Consider the following 6000-nt stretch of genomic DNA (forward strand, 5'->3'; position numbering starts at 1 on the left):
CCCTCCTGGAGCAGTGCTCCTTATGCAGGCCCCCCTGGAGCAGTGCCCCTTATGTAGGCCCCCCTGGAGCAGTGCCCAGTATGTAGGCCCCCCTGGAGCAGTGTCCCTTATGTAGGCCCCCCTGGAGCAGTGCCCATTATGTAGGCCCCCCTGGAGCAGTGTCCATTATGTAGGCCCCCCTGGAGCAGTGCCCATTATGCAGGCCCCCCTGGAGCAGTGCCCCTTATGTAGGCCCCCTGGAGCAGTGCCCATTATGCAGGGCCCCCTGGAGCAGTGCCCATTATGCAGGTCCCCCTGGAGTAGTGCCCATTATGCATGCCCCCCCTGTAGCAGTGCCCTTTATGCAGGCCCCCCTGGAGCAGGGCCCCTTATGCAGACCCTCCTGTAGCAGTGCCCATTATGCAGGCCCCCTTGTAGCAGTGCCCCTTATGCAGGTCCCCTGGAGCAGTGCCCCTTATGTAGATCCCCCTGGAGCAGTGCCCAGTATGTAGGCCCCCCTGGAGCAGTGTCCCTTATGTAGGCCCCCCTGGAGCAGTGCCCATTATGTAGGCCCCCCTGGAGCAGTGTCCATTATGTAGGCCCCCCTGGAGCTGTGCCCCTTATGCAGGCCCCCCTGTAGCAGTGCCCTTTATGCAGGCCCCCCTGGAGCAGGGCCCCTTATGCAGACCCTCCTGTAGCAGTGCCCATTATGCAGGCCCCTTGTAGCAGTGCCCCTTATGCAAGCGCCCCCTGTAGCAGTGTCCCTTATGCAGGCTCCCTTGTAGCAGTGCCCCTTATGCAGGTCCCCCCTGTAGCAGTGTCCCTTATGCAGCCTCCCTTGTAGCAGTGCCCCTTATGCAGGCCCCCCTGTAATTGATCCCCCACCCACCAGTACTAACCTGACTCGCCGCCGTCCGGGATGTCCCTCTCACTTGCGCGCTGACTGGATCTAACATGATCCAGCAGGCACGGACATGCAGGATCCAGGACTGAGGTTGAGAATCACTGGACTTCTGTTTAGGCTGAAATTGCTGATAATATCATTCATACCTTTGGGACAGTGGCCCTGATTCAGAGCCGGACGCTCTTTCAGAGCGCTCGCTCTGAATCAGGGCGGCATTTTATTTTATGTGAGCCGCCCTCCTGGCCGCTCACTTAACTGTGAGTGACCACCCACAGCTTTTGTGAGCGGCCAGGTGATGGTCGCGATGGTCGCGACCATTTGGTTTGCTACGAGACCCTTGTGGTAGGGTCTCGTCCATTGCAAGCCCCATTGAGCTTCTGGCTCTAATAGAGCCGGAAGCTCACTACAGAGGCCGCCCCCAAACGGCAGGCGTTCCTTCGGGAATGCCTCAGTTTGGCCAGCCACCCCCCCTGCCCACCTCCAAAATGGGGCGAGCTGTCAATCAAAATCGACAGCCGCCCCCTTTTGGTGCGAGACCCGTAGCGATGGAGCGGCTGTCGCTGGCCGGGTCTCGCGCATGCGCACGCCGGAGACGGCTCCGTGCGATTGTGCAGTGAGGGACCCGCTTGCAAGCGATGTGTGCTTGCGAGCGGGTCTGAATTAGGCCCAGTGTCAGGTAAGAGACAGGGCCTGATTCAACAAGGAACGCAGTTACTAATATGCATGCAATCGGCCAATTGTTACGTACTGCTCATGCACTTCTATCGGGGCAGTGAGTACGCAGATCCATCGCAGAGTGATTGACAGGAAGTGCCATTTGTGGGTGGTGATGTGGGGGAGGTCGGTGAAACGCAGGCGTGCCAGTGTGTTTGAATGCTGTAGCATGGGCATGCATAAATTATCCACTGCGATGCCCTACGCAGCCTGAGGTCTCATAGTGTGTGATGAAGTTAGCAATTGCTGAGTAAGGTCTGACCTTGTGCAAATGTGCTTGAGGCTGTGATGGTACTCTATTGTACTGATATTTTCTTAATAACTTGCATTAAAAGAAATTTTTAAAAAATTTATTTATATAAGTTTAAATTAGAGATGAGCTGGTCCGGACCCACCCGAATATAGGGGATCCGAGTAGGACCCGAGTTAGGCTCGGGTTTTCCTGCCTGACTCGGGATCCAAAATGAGGCAAAACGTCATCCTCCTGCGATCGAATTCTCGCGGGTTTTGGATTGTATATAAGTCCCTCCCAACGGTGATCAGCCCAATTTCCTTCCTAGGTACCAGGCTGTGAGGTTGTGGTGTGCTCCGCATCCACTCAAAGAAGGGGGCTGTTGTCCCATCCAGACTGTGCTCTGTTCGCTGTGCTCCGTCCACTCCAGGGGGGTGGTGTGTCCAGGCCAGGGGCTGTTGTCCAATACAGGGGTCTGCTGTGCTCTGTCCAGGGGGGCTGTGTGTCCAATCCAGGGATGTGCTCTGTCCAGGGGGCTTTTGTCCAAAGCAAGTTGTGCTCTGCCCAGGGGGGAGCTGTCCGTCCAATCCAGGGGGTGCTGTCTGTCCACGGGCTGTAAAAAAAAAGTAAAAAAAATAATAATAAGTAAACAATAAGTAAAACAAAAAAGTACTGTGCTGTACTCCAGTGTATCCATATAAGAACTGTGGCGCTATATGCCATACCCCCCTAGAGTATCCATATATAAGAACTGTGATGCTGTATGCGCACCCCCTTAGCGTATCCATATATAAGCACTGTGCCGCTGATGGCCATACCGCATTGTAATATTCATAAAAGTATTGTGACACTGTTAGTCAGTAATACTGCAGTGTTATATTCATAAAAGTATTGTGAAGCTGTTGCTCAGTAATACCTTGGTGTAATATTCATACAAGTATTGTGAAGTTGTTGGTCAGTAATACAGCAGTGTAATATTCATAAAAGTATTGTGACGCTGTATGTCAGCAATACTGCAGTGTAATAATCATAAAAGGATTGTGACGCTGTAGGTTCTTCTACCCCAGTGCATTCACATAAGCGGTGTGACTGCACAGTGTCATTTGTGAACAAAGTTTAAAATAAAAGTCAAAGTTAAAAATAAAAAGTTTTTATACAAATTGTGGTGTGTGTTGTACCTTACTTCAATCGTGTTTGTTGATATTGAGAACAATCAGTTGACAGGAGAGCAGGAACCACATACTAGTGCTGGAGGTGTTGCCACCAGTCATGACGATACTAGTCCGACAACATCATCGACCAACGGCAAGGAGGGCTTAAGTCAGGGAATCTAATATCATAGAACCAATCTTTTTCAATGGTAAAGAAAAAACAAAGGGAAAGTTAGCTGAAGAAAGTCATAAAATTGGCAATATGCCTTTCACTACACAAAGTGGCAAGGAAAGGCTAAGGCCTTGGCTTTTATTTATGACTGGTGGTTCTGCCTCTTATGATGATGTAAGCCCTTTTCCCTGTAAACGTTTTAAAAAAATGAAATCATGAAGGCACAGGAACCAACTGTGTGCTCAGAAATGTCACAAATCCCCAAGGAGAGTCTAAGGTTTTCCGCAGGTGCCATGTGTGAGCCTGACCTTTCCAATACTATACTCAAAGAGGAGCCTCCTTCCACCATTTGTGTGCCCTCTGCAAATGTGGGGATGAGCAGCACAAGTCACCATGCTGACATATAAATCCATGGTGCTGCTGTGGAAGTGTACCAGTATGAGGATGATATTTGTGTAGCTGACACTAATAAGAATGTTGATGAAATTGATATTGATTATGAGGATGTTGTTGATGAGGATGTTGTTTGTGTAAATCAGGCACCATGATAAGGAAAAGCCCATTGTCATGCCTGGGCATAAGACAAAAAAAATCCACTTCTTATGTGTGGAATTATTTCTTCCCAAATCTGGACAACAATTGCCAAGCTATCTGTACCCATTGTAAAGCCAGAGTAAGTAGTGGTAGGGACCTTAACCATCTAGGAACCTCCTCCTGTTACATCATCTGCAGTGCATCCATCAAACATTTTGCTAAATTCAGAAACTTTGGCTAAAAAAGTAACAACAGGCAGTCCAGTGTCAGCTATCTCCCTTCTATCTGCTAGATTTAAGCACCTACCATCTACACCACCAACATCTTCATCAACAATATTCTCAATCATGATCGTAAATAGTCCTGCATCCAATTTGATATGGCCTACACTGTCCTACCATATCCAGGATCCCTCAGAAGATCCTTGAGTGCTACACCTGCTGCTGCTGCTGGGAGTGGCTCTTCATCCCAGAAAGGGACCAGGAAGACTACTAGTAGTAGCTTAAAAAAACAATTGACTTTTAAAAAATCCTTTTAAGGAGGAGCAAGTATGCACAGCGGATCACTGACACCATAACATCTGTGCTGGTATGAGATGTGCATCCAATATCCATCATTAATGCAGTGGGTTTTAGACAGTTAATTGAGGCCCTGTGTCCCCACTACCAAATCCCATCTAGATTCCCCTTCACTATGAGAGCAATACCCAGCCTGTACAGGGAAATGAAAAAAAACTTGATTAGTGTCCTCCAAAATGCTGTTGTACACACTGTCCACATAAACACAGATATGTGGACAAGTGGAACAGGGCAAACTCAATATTACATGACTGTAACAGCCCACTGGGTGAGGTTATTGTCTTCAGTGGCACCAACAGCAGCAGTAGCATCTAAGAAACAGCTGCTCATTCAAAGGCAGGCTACCTGTGTATCACCGGTTTCACTAGGAGGCATACAGCTGAAAGCCTTTTAGAAAATCTCAGGGAAGTCATTGCATAATGGCTTACCCCGCTTGGACTCTCTTGAAGATTTGTGAGAGTATTGCAGCTGGGTGTATTCCAACACGTCCAATGTTTTGCTCACACAATCAACTTGGTGGTGCAATTTTTTTTTAAAGTGACAGGGCTGTGCAGGAGATGCTCTCTGTGGTCCGTCGAATTTTCTGGACATTTTCGCCATTCAGCAGGTGCATGTAAAAGATTGCAACACCTGCAAGAAATGTTGAATTTGCCCTGTGACCAGCTGAAGCAAGAGGTAGTTACAAGGTGGAACTCCACCCTTTATATGCTTCAGTAGATGGAGGAACAGCAACAAGCCATCCAAAGCTACACAAAGTATGACATATCTATCTATTTATCTATCTATCTATCTCACATAAATTCATTTCAGGGAGATTGTGAAAGCAACATCTATGAGCGCGGCAGTAAATTGGCGTGTACCGTTACATCCGAGAGACGTGTCATTAAATTGATTTGCATCCAAGTGTAAATGAGCCCCTAAGCAGTTAGCAAGATCTACATGGTGATGAAAACACACCGATACTTTTTCAGAAAACACATGTAGTCATAGGAATAATTGTGCCTTATAACCAATGCAGGGAAATGATACTAATGATCCTATTTGAATGTACATATCTCTGTTTTTTCTTTTATATAACATTATCATAATGGGGGTAAGGTGCAATGAGGGAGATTGCTAGACTCTTCAGGGAGTCTCCTTGACAATGAGGGAGAGTTAGCAAGTATGATCTATCTATCTATCTATCTATCTATCTATCTATCTATCTATCTATCTATCTATCTATCTAGTTAGCAAGTATGATCTATCTATCTATCATCTATCTGTCTATCTATCTCATATCTAGCTATCTATCTATCATCTACAGTGGGGCAAAAAAGTATTTGGACAGCCACCAACTGTGCAAGTTGTTGCTCTTTAAAAGATGCGAGGGGTCTGTAATTTCCATCATAGGTACACTTTAACTGTGACAGAATTTGAACAAAAAATTCCGGAAATCACATTGTATGATTTTTAAACAATTTATTTGTATATTCTTGCGGAAAATAAATATTTGGACACCTACCAACCAGCAAGATTTCTGGCTTTCACAGACCTGTTACTTCTTCTTTAGGAAGCTCATCTATCCTCCACTCATTACCTGTATTAATGGCACCTGTTTGAACTGGTTTACTGTATAAGAGACACCTGTCCACACCCTCAAACAGTCAGACTGCAACCTCTCCACCATGGCCAAGACCAGAGAGCTGTCTAGGGACACCAGGGACAAAATTGTAGACCTGCACAAGGCTGGGATG

The sequence above is a fragment of the Taudactylus pleione genome, unplaced genomic scaffold (genome assembly GCF_031769625.1).
Source record: "Taudactylus pleione unplaced genomic scaffold, aTauple2 ptg000070l, whole genome shotgun sequence".
NCBI lineage: Eukaryota > Metazoa > Chordata > Amphibia > Anura > Myobatrachidae > Taudactylus > Taudactylus pleione.